We start from the raw sequence: 12008 nt of genomic DNA, 5'->3' as shown, positions 1-12008 counted from the left end.
AAATGTATTTATAAGATGGGCAAGCTTGTGAGGTATGTAAAACCCATGCTCAGATCACCCTTCATTATACCTTGCAAAATGAACGTGCATGAGGTATAACGTACTATTTATTTATTTTTCAGATATGTTAGTTCCAAAGCAATTGATCCAGCCACGTTGGATGATGCACGTGTTATGGCAGTGGAGGTGGTTTGTTTGGTAGAGGAGACTTTTCCGCGAACCATTCTCACAAGTCAACTACATCTCATTGTGCATTTAGTGGACGAAATTGCTTTATGTGGTACTGTGCATGCACGTTGGATGTTCTTCCTAGAGCGCTTCATGAAGACCTTAAAAGACTTTGTAAGGCAAAGTGCAAGGCCTGAAGGAAGCATGGCCGAGGGTTGGTTGATACAAGAGTCTCTTGTATATATTTCAGAATTTCTTGGTCAGGTGGACAGCTCTTTGCCACGACTATGGAGCAATGAAGAGGACTTGAGGATGACCTCTATTGTGCCTCAAGGAAAAGGACAGAGTAAAGTAATTGATAGAACATTGATTGATGATCTCAATTTCACTTGTATCCTTAATAGTGATGTGATGAGCAGATGGGTTACAAGATATGAGGATGCAAAGACAAAAAGGCAAGCAGAAAGAGCTCTCTTTCGGAGGCAACATGGCTCTCGGAAGGCGTACCCTAAGCATCTAGCAACACTTCCGAATGATATCCATGTTGATTGGTTGCATGAGGAAATGGAGAGAGCAGAGAGCGACGAGGGGCTGCATATCACGGCGGAAGAATGGGAGTATGCACGAGGATGCATGTCAAAGGTACATAGAACTAATGTTTTGCATTAGTTGTAAGTGATTTGCTTTTAATATTTATTCACATTGCTTACACAAATATTGCTTCTTTTTTGGTCCAGTGCACTATGTTCAATGCTATATGGTGTGAAGGCAAGCATTTTCGAACACAAAGAATTGATGAAAAGAGAAATACACAAGATTGCGGTGTCATTAGTAGCTTTGAGGGAGCTAATGGAAAAATGGATGATTATTGTGGCATAATCCAAGACATATTTAGGCTTGACTTTCGTCGCTTCTTTGTGTATGTTTTGGATGTCAAATGGCAAATGAACGTGGTAGAAAAAGGGCCTGATGCAACGATAAAACGCCATGCAAGTGGATATGTAACTATTGACTCTACAAAGTTCTGGCAAACAAAGAAAGATAGGCTCGTATTGCCACAACAATGTGAGCAGGTATGCATTTTTTTACTAATGTGTTTCATGTACATATATATCTAAGCTCGCGTACCCCTTGACTTTTGATATGCTAATTAATTACTGTACTGTGTGTATTTGAGTAGGTTATCTATCTACCAATGGTGCATGACATCAAATGGTGGTACGTCATCCCTATTGCACCACGTTCCAAAGTGATGTATAATACATTCACTGATATGGAGCATATGGAGGATGTAACAAGCCACAATGAAGATGACGTCAAACATGCCATTGAAGATGTTGTGATCGATGATCAAGAAATAAGAGATGATCGTGATAATGAGGATGAGCATGCCATTTCTCATGATCATGAGAATGACCCTACCATTGAGGATGATGGTGATGTTGATGAGGATGATCAGGACATCGATACCATTATCAATGGAGTACAGAATATCGATAGTGGAATAAATTTAATCGTAGCCTTACCAATTGATCAAATGGATATTGATGTTGATCGTTTGGCAAGGATGGATCTTATTGAAGATGAGATCGAACCCTAACCAATCCGTCACTGTATGTTCTAAATTGATGACATTTCTATCATCTCATATGCATGATTTATTTTTGAATATATTTCATTGTTGTAAATGCATGTAGTGGGATTGTGTAATGATGTATACTGTAATGTACTATGAGATGGTTTAAGGAAAATAGTTTTTAATTTTGTTAAGGAATTCAGTTTTTTTCCAGTTTTTCTCTGCCATGCGTGTATTAATCCGTGTATAGTGGCGTGTATTTATCCGTGTATAATAGCGAGTATTATCCCGTGAATATTATCGTGTATTTATGCGTATATTACTGCGTGTATATAAACGCGTTTATACACGCGTTTATAAATGCAAATATACACGCGAACTTAAATGCTAAAATACACGCGCCCGATTCTATTCAAATACAAGCGCGACCATATACGCGTTCGTAATTTATCGCGTGTATGAAACGCGTGTATGGCAGCATTGTCTTGTAGTGCCACTACCACTCGCCATATACTATATGAGGTGCTCTTGATTCCAAAAGAATTAACATCATCCATACCCAATCCAAGTCTTAAATGTCTAGGCTCTTCCTTAAAGCTTGGCCACATTTCCTCGATGTGCTCATCCATCTTCTATAGATATTATTTGGATAAGTAATCATATGGATATCACTTCCACAAGCCCGCGGTGGGTTGAGGGTGTTGGAGGTGATCTCCTTCTTCAAGATCCCTGGCTCCAAGAACTGCCCATGCCTACATGCATGGCCATCTCACACGAGCGTAGAGTAAAGAAGACCATTGATCTGTAGCTATAGCCACTCATGGAACGTGCCCAAGCAAGCCGTTATCACGGCGGGCAACTTCGAAGATTAGAACACCAACTACATGTAATGTAATCAAATACATGATTTTCTTCCATCTCATTCTTCTTTTTGAGAATCATCCATATGGCAAGGAATAAAGCATATCCTTCACAAGACTCGCCACTCAATAGTTTTGCTTTGTTAGATAAGTCATCATAACCCTATCCTATTAAGGCTTGTTGTCAAAGCAATCATAAATAATAGAGGATATTGGACAATGAAATGTGAAAGAATAGCTCAAAGATTCACGGTGGTCCTACGGCAAATAAAAGAAATGTGAGAGCATTGCTCAAATTTTGAACCTACAAATTTTAAAATTTAATGCAAACCCATCTTTACAAATAAAAGAAAGAAGGCCAAGGTATTCTCCAGGCCTTTAAATGCGGTCCAAGGTGTTCTCAATAATGGATTTCACTTGAAGAGACCAAGGTATTCTCTAGGCCTTTAAATGCGGTCCAAGGTAGGGTTACAAATTCAAACGATGTGGTCCTACCACACGTTCAAGAAACATGGGGTGAGTGCTGAAATTTCAAGCTTTTAGTGGACTCCAAAGCCCAACCAAACTTTAAAGACTTTCGGAAGGATTTCCATGTCAAGCTGTACGCCTTTGTAGGCCTTGAATTTTGAATTCCAAGGAAGGCTGGTTGAGGAATGTTTCACGACAAAATAGCCCCACATTATTATTATGATGAGTTGTCATATAATGTGTTTAAGTAGCGATGAATTGTGTAATAGAGTGCATGGGTTTCTCTAATAAACCATCTTTTACGTCTAGCTCAGTTAGGTGTTGAAAATACGTTACGATTGGAAAAGAGAGTCGTCATAGAAAATAGCCCCATATTATTATATTACTTTACGGATAAATTGTGTAAAATAATATAATATATTATTATATTATATTACGGAAATTCTTTCAAACGTAACACAATAGCTGCTCCGCCAAGAGGTGTATATATACCGCAACTGCGATGGCAAACTCAGTTGTAGTAGAGTGTGAGTGAGCGAGAGAGAGAGAGAGAGAGTGAGTGTGAGTGTGTGTGTAAAAGAGAGGGCACTAGTATATAGGAGAGGATGGCACACTACGCTGCTTCTGCTAGCTTGCAACTCTTGCTTCTTCAACCGTCTGGCAGGACGAGACTAGAGCTTCCTCAGTACCCAACATCCATGACGAGATTAGGCACGAGATCGTGTGCGGAGATGGCCGTGGTTAAAAAGCTGCTGAAGCGCCAGTGCGCTCCTTCGAACCTCCACAGTACGTTACCTCGTACAACCAGGCGCGACGCAGTCCGCAGCTGCGTCTCAGCGCCGCAGCAGTAAAGAGAATGTAAGCGAGCTGTCGCTGTTTTTACGTGTAGAAAATTAGTTTGTTATTACAGTACTTATATAAGTGTGTCGAATACATTTGCTTGTCGTAATTGGCAGCAGCAGCTGCGCCCAGGCAGGACGAGGAAGCTGCAACCGAAGATCGATTGAGGGTGCTAACTACGTGGGCAAGCCCATTCGGCATGCGCGTGTTACTAGCGCTGCACGAAAAGGGGCTGGAATTCGAGTATGTGGAGGAGGTGCTGAGGAGCTTCAGCCGCGTCCACAAGAAGATACCGGTCTTGATCCACAACGGCAAGGCCTTGGTCGAGTCTCGTATCATCGTAGAGTACATTGACGAGCAATGGCCGGCCTCCCATCCTGGTACGAGAGGCGATCTCATGCCGGCCTGAGCGTGGGATCGCGCGCAGGCTCGATTTTGGTCCGACTTTGTGGATATTTTGGCTGGCTGCATGCATGTGCGATCAATATGATGTGTGCGAGTACGAGTATGAATATATTATATATATGTGTAGTGCTGCAGCAGCTGCTGCGTCGTGTAATTAAGGAATTACTTGTGGTGGTACCGTGGCCGTGACATGTGAGATTACGTTTAATATATGTACATTATATGAAAGTGAGAAAGTTATCATAAAGTAATAATTAAAAGCCAAACACTCGCTTCCACACATTAAAGAACTTAGTCCAATATTTTCACAATAATCTTTGGCATGTACAAAATTACAAGTAAAGCTTATCCTCTCTCCAAGCTTTTCACAGGCGGTGAAGTTGATGATTCTCTTATAATGAGTTTTGTTACGCAAGAGCTTTTTCCTATACAAGATTTAATTAGATTTAATTCTCATGTATAGAACATAAGGATGAGTTTCAAAATATCAATTTTATTACATGTTAAAGCCTCTTCATACACAAAATTAATTTCTCATGTTTGAAACGTTACAATGAGTATAGAAGTAGTGATTTTCTCACAAAACTTTTTTATACATGAATCAATTTCTTATGTGTGAAACATCAAGATGAGTTAAGAAGTAGTTAGTTTTCTTATGATCAGAACGAAGGTTTCAAAATGGCCAAAGACAACCATTGGGTTCAAAAGAAGAGTGTCGTACTCACACAAATTTATTGACGCATGGCACGTGATGATTATTTATGATCAAAAATGGCAGTGGTATTTTACATGCACATTATCACATGCGTTCAAGGGGTATCTGAATTTTTCATGAGTAAAATGAACCCTTTTTCTTTATAGACTTACGGTTTTTTTTTCAACTGTGATTAAAAAACCCCTTATGTAACTGTATTTTTTTAAATTTACCTATTAAGTAACCTTCATTTGAACTCACCTGGTATACTTACATATTTTTCGGTGAACCCCACAGGCCTTGATTGCACCCCAATCATTCGGAGTCTCGTGGTTGGATTAGTGGTTGTTGGTGAAGACTCTCTAAATCCTCTATAAGGAGATTCCTTGATTAGATGGTCAAATCTACATTTTACACAACTCAATCTTAGGTGTGTACTGACTTTAGTATTTTGTGAGTTTATTACATTGACTTTGTGAGGGCACTCAGCCACATGGTGAGGTCATTGGTAGTGATAGCATTGTAGCTATGGGGATCTCCTTATATAGCATTAATTTCCTTGCCCTTCCATTTCATTGTAGTCTAGAACATTGGCATAGTGTTTTCCCTTGCATTTAAAAACCCTCAAGGGGGGCTACCTCCCAAATGTCATTAATTGACATTATGTGAGGTTCTGGTGGTTGTGGTGGTAGGACAGGTGGCAGTATAGGCACTTTGGGTACTCTATACATTGTCCTTTCCTAGTTTTGCACATATGATAAATTTTTCCCTAGAGCATACCCTTGTCCAAGTTGTGTAGGTAAAGCTAAGTATTGTCGTGTAGAAGGAAACTAAGGTACTTGAGATACATGTAGTTGTTTTTTCTGATGTGGGTACCTACACATACTTGTATCATGGTTCCCAAGTTGCATACAATGCATGCAGTACATCAATGGGTGAGGCATCAATTGAGGACACTTGATTCTCGTGTGATTTTGTCGACATATTTAGCACCATACCAACTCATTGGGGATATAGATGTTGGTTCATGGGCATATCCTTCACGTCCTTTAGCTTTATCTTATCTCAAAGCACACTGCTTAACTCATCTAAGGTCATCGTCTTTCCCAAGTTGTCATGCTTGTTTGGCTCACAAATGTGACATACCTATCATAGGTGAAAGATTTAGCATAATTAGGTTGTGGTAACTCAAGCATGTTATCCTCCAATACGATGGCTAATTTGCAACTATCATCAGGTGATGTTGTCTTAGCCAACAATTAGCCATGCATCATTCACCCCATCCATTGGGCCTATGTTCATGTCGCAACATAATACCTCATTATTATCATGTAAAGGATCAACTTCATAAATCTACATTGTTGTTCATGTGCTCGGAGGGGGGGGGGAGTCACTCTATTAACCCCCTATGTAGCACGTGCATTCAAGGGGTATTGAAAAAACCCCCTACTTTTACAGATTTTTTAATTTTAAAAACACTACTTCTATAACACTTTTTACAATAAAAGTACCTCTTTGGTACGAAGATTTTCACCATTTCAGTTAAAATCCCCTTATGTATGTAAATTTTCTATAACTCCACAAGAGAAAAAAACCCCTTCTATTGAACTCACGTGCTACCTTACATATTTATTGAACTCCACAAGAGAAAAAAACCCCTTCTATTGAACTCACGTGCTACCTTACATATTTATTAGTGACCCCCCCTCCCCCCCGGCGGGTAAAGTTCATGTCACAACATAATGTCTCATTATTTCCACATACCATGATCAGCTCATAAATCTGCAAGTTGCAACTATTGCTGGATTGTGTATTCTCTTTTCTAAGCTCTAATCCACAACAAAGGTACTGCCTTTGTTTCTACAATGTGCCAAAGACTCATGAATGGAAGAAAAAAAAGTTAAAACATATATGTGAATATTGTTTATTGCTCACCTTGAAAGTTTCTCTTCTTTGGCATATATGTTGGGTTTAACATACCATGTCACTATCCTCTAATCACTAGATTATTACCTTCTCACCCCCCAATGTTAACTCACGTACCCATAATGTCAATAAATGTTTTGATTTTCATCCACATTGGACTCTCCCAATAACCCTCTCGACCCCCAAGGAGATAGTTCAAAGTCCTCTCAATGTTGTGCATCTATTATAGAATGTTCTATTAACATGAAGATATCATCTATATAGTTAATCGTTTGTTGAAGCCAAAGCTCATGTGCAAATAATTATTGGAGATCACTTCATCAATCAATCTGCCATCTCGATAAGGATATACCCAAGAAACCATGGGTGCCATATACAATTAGAGCTCAACATCTAGAATGACACACGATTATGATCATGGCAAGAGAAGACACCTTATGGGAAAATGTAGCCAAACATTCAAGGTTAGCCAAAAACCACCCTTGGTTATAGGATTTATTAGAAGTATACTTGGTCACCTACATTATCGTGCACAACTATAAGAGATGAAAGTAGAAACATCATGTTCATACAAGCGGAGCGTATGTAAGTAGCCTGTGATGGTGTGAACCTCCCACTAACTGATGCAGTTTGGCATTCAGCCTACATGGCGTATCCAGTTCTTATGTATAGAATAATATGTTAGAATATATGTGCATGATATCCCATTCTCAAAATCATCCATTTGAACCAAATATATAGAGCTAAGACTAGGATTAGTAATGCATTGGAGGAAGAGGGACTCATCAACCATCATAAGAAGCAAGCATTTTCATAAGAAAAGGGATCTATAATAACTTGAGCATATGTATGGGTAAATTGGAATTCTAGAAGAATCGATGGCACCATCTAGTTTAGGGTCATGTCTTGTGCTCATGGGCACAAGTTTTTGTAAACCCTCTTTGCAAGATATATAATGTTGTATGTACCAACTAGTCACTTATTAGACTATGGATCAGCTGCTCGGCAAAGAACAGCTAGAGGGACCCTATTTTATAAGTGGTATAAACATGGAGTTATGCTAACCATATCCTGTCCTAAACCCTAGATTATCTTGCAACTTTATTAGAATATACACCAAAATATAATGTAAAGTGGTATTGGGGCTAAGGGTAGAGCATGTCCATTTTCCAAGAAAAAACCTCTCAGCGTCGGAGCCTGGGAAAAAAATAAATCCATGCAAAAGCCACATAAGAAAAAACTGTACAAGGGGTCAATTTAAAGGTGCCATGGGGATGCCCTTTAGATGTCAGCATATTCGTATATGGCAAGGAATGGCACCCTCTAGGCCAGATACCAAAGTTGTCCACTAGAACCTAGCCACCATAAATGTCCGCATGGATTTCCTCATAACTTCCCCTTGACTCTAGTAAATGCTCTCACTTCCATCATTTGTAAGCATCCACTAAAACCTAGCCACCATCAGTGTCTACATGGATTTCCTTATAATTGCCCCGTGACTATACTAAATGCTCTTGCTTCCATCATTTGTAAGCATGAGTGATCATATACATGATGATGCATATTCTGGGCAAATAAACAAGCCATGGGTTGGCTAGCCTTGATTTTCTTGCCACATTCAACCAGATGGATTTGGTTGAATCAACTGCTTAAGCTCTCTTGCTTCAAGCACCTCCTCGAGTAGGAGGTGCTTGTGGCTGCATAATCTTCACACGTGGCTCAATAGAGATAAGGTGTTGGATTATGATTGAAGCGACAATCTTTCATGGGGGCACATGCAAGTGTGTGAGAGTATCGGTGTCTCTTTATATGTACTCGTAAGTCGTGACTCGTGAGTCTATGTGAAAGAGAGAGAGAGGAAAGTCGCACACCTGTGAACCACCTTTGAAAATTGGTTAAGGCCGAGGTACCTTGTAGCTTTGAAAATTTGAATTCCAAGATACGTTTGAAAATTTCCTCTCTTGTTTGTCGCCAGAATGAGAATTATATTGAAAACAAAAATAAAAATTGGAAAAACTCAGCCTCTAGATTTTTTTTTTACCTTTTTTAATCTAGAATCATTGAAGTACCTTTGAGACCCCAAGCCAATAAACACCCACCGTGGAAATTTTGGCCTCCCTTTTTTGACTTCTAGTCATCTTCTAGAAAGATCCTTCCTAGTGTAGACGTTTGACCTCTTCACCTCTAAAAAGGTGGTTCCTTAACCATTGCTCTTCTAGAACGAGATGGCTTTAAAGTGACGAATTGACCATTGCTCTTCTAGAAAGATGCTTCTTAGTAGACTTGGTCATTGACGAGCTGCCTCTAAAGATAAGAATTCGTTTCTCTTTTTGAAAAATGCATATTATGAAACAATTGATCATTGACGAGCTACCTTTAAAGTTAAGAATTCGTTTTTCTTTTTGGAAAATGCATATGAAACAATCTTTCAAAGTATTGCTTGTTGATGTTCATTTGAAATTACATGTTAAAGCCTCTTCATACACAAAAATTTTATTTCTCATGTTTGAAACATTACAAAGCATTTTTATACATGAATTAATTTTGTAAGTGTGAAACATCAAGATGAAGTAGTTAGTTTTCTTACGTTCACAAGGAAGGTTTCAGAGTGGCCGAAGATTACTTCCATCCTTCAATAACCATGTATCCACACCCATTTAATAACCCCTTCATTTGAATCAAACTAATATAGAGTATACTTTGCAAGTAAAGAGGACAAGCTACCAATTTAAATGATTTCTCGTTTCATGATGACATTTGGGGAGACACTTGAGTTCTTCCTTGCCATGCCTATTAGTATATCAAATTAATAATGTGCTAGTAATTAATGTGCCCGGACTACACTTTGTTGTGCCATGGAAAGTGAGTCGCATTTGGCATAGCGAAGGTGTTACCAGCAACCATATGAGTTTCTAGTAGCCCATCTTTCAATCTCATCATCTATTGTCTTTGTCCTCGTCAATGGGTCCAATTTCAAGCTATAAATAAACCTGAAAGCATCAATAGAGGACCCCTCTAGTCATATATATTCTGTAAACAAACGTGAAAGCACCCTAAGAGGACCCATATGTTGGACTATATATAGCTCACCCTAGCTTGACCTCGATCTCACCTATATATACCTATTCACTATCAATAATATACATCACTTTAGGAGCGATGTCGCATGTACCTCTCTTTCTCTTTTGCTGTTTATCGTATTTGTCAACATGGTATTAAAGCAAGTTACCCTTTCAACAAAGAAGAAGATTGGTTTGAACAATTTGGACGTTTCTTTTTGTAGTAATTTATGGATTTTGTAGGTTTCTTTCAGCAATAATCTATATTTATCTATGTAAGTATCTATGATTTTGCATGAAACGCAAGAGAGTTAGGAGTGGGGTTAAAAGGTATTAATCTAGTAGTTAGAGGGAATTTTACTGGTGGGTATGTTAGTGGAGGCAAGAGAGTTAGGAGTGGGGTGCGAAGGTATTAATCTAGTAGTAGTTAGAGGGCAATTTACTAGTGGGTATTTTAGTGTGGAGGCATATATCTTCTTCATGTGCCTCATCATTAGCCTTATTAAGAAAAGACTCTAATTAGGTCCATTCCCCTTGACGTACAAATTGGAGGATACTTAATGTGCTTCAAGGCAAAATCATTAAGTAAACATATTAAGCAGCTATTAGATTTTTTAAAATATATTGGTATAACTTAATAATACCATGCGGGGTGTATTGTATGCTTTCATAAATTTTGAGGTATGAAAATATGTCATAATCCTCTAACGAGTTGTATGTTTAGAACCATCCTTGGAATTAGAGTAGCTAGCTTGGAGGCCCTGTTAATGAATTTGTCTAGTTTCTCTATTGTCACTATTGTGGGCTTTGGCTTAGCTTATTAAGAAAGATGTTGGAGTCAAACAAGTTGGCTAGTCAACACTTCGAAGATGTTTCCAGAATGTGTAAACTCCAATGTCCTTCCATCCTGGCACACGACTCGATGCTTTATCCCCTAATTTTGTATCATCCTCTTTAAACTTTAGCTATTCACATCTCTTATAGACCTTTCCTATACGGGTTTTGAATATTTTTCCTTAACCTCTTTGGCCTTCTTAGTAGATGCTTGCATTTCTAGTTTTGCCTTTATGATCTCACCTTAAGCTTATATTACATTTGCATGTTCTTTTTACATATGTTCTCACAGATGTCTTACCACATCCTGCTTTTTAAGCATATGCCCTTTTTCTTCTTATACCCATACAAGCTTATCATGCAAGACTTTGTGCAATGTTCTTTTATGACTTATTGAGCATGGAACTTATTTAGTATTTCCCTTTGTTTTTGTCTACTTAGAGGGTGAGGCTTGTGATTCTAAGTCCAAGAGCCTTTTATCATAGACCTCTACTGTTCCCTTTTAGCCATCCCTTTTCAATTTGGAGGTCATTTTTGAGTTTCACATAGGGTCCTACGAGTTCTCTCTTGTTGTTTTGTAGCTGCCCTTGCATAACTTGAATTTGAGCTCTCTTACGCATCAATGCCCTCTTCTCTTAAAGCAAACTTGGCACTAATTATCATGAAATAATTATCCTCTTTTAATTCTTTGATCTTGCAAAAAACATGGCATTAAGTTTGCAATATCATGAGCATCTCCTCTACATTCTTCAATCTAGCTATAGACCAAGTTCCCAACTTAAAATATTGACTCATGTTTAGTAAAATTTCAACACAACCATGCTAAATACCTATCCACTCACTGTAATTTGTCATAATGTGTGGCTTTAATGTTCTTTCTTGCATCTTTCTAGTCCTATGTAAAAGTAATCCATTTAAGTGAATATAAATCTTTTCTTGATAGTGAGTGCAGTCTGTGAAGAAATATTGCTTGTCACATCAAGAAAATACACTTAAAAGATGTTACAAGGTATACAAAAATCTTATTTAACGTATTTAAGTGTAAGAGAATTATTATGTATACTTGTCTACTATGATTTATCACAAATTAAATTTATCATTAATGTAAATGTTTTATGACAAATAAAATCTAGCATTATGTATACTTGTATGCTATGATATATTTATCACAAAAAAAA

Source organism: Cibotium barometz, chromosome 29 (assembly GCF_041138505.1).
Source record: "Cibotium barometz isolate CiBa-2024 chromosome 29, ASM4113850v1, whole genome shotgun sequence".
Lineage (NCBI taxonomy): Eukaryota > Viridiplantae > Streptophyta > Polypodiopsida > Cyatheales > Cibotiaceae > Cibotium > Cibotium barometz.
This window is presented reverse-complemented; position numbering follows the sequence as displayed.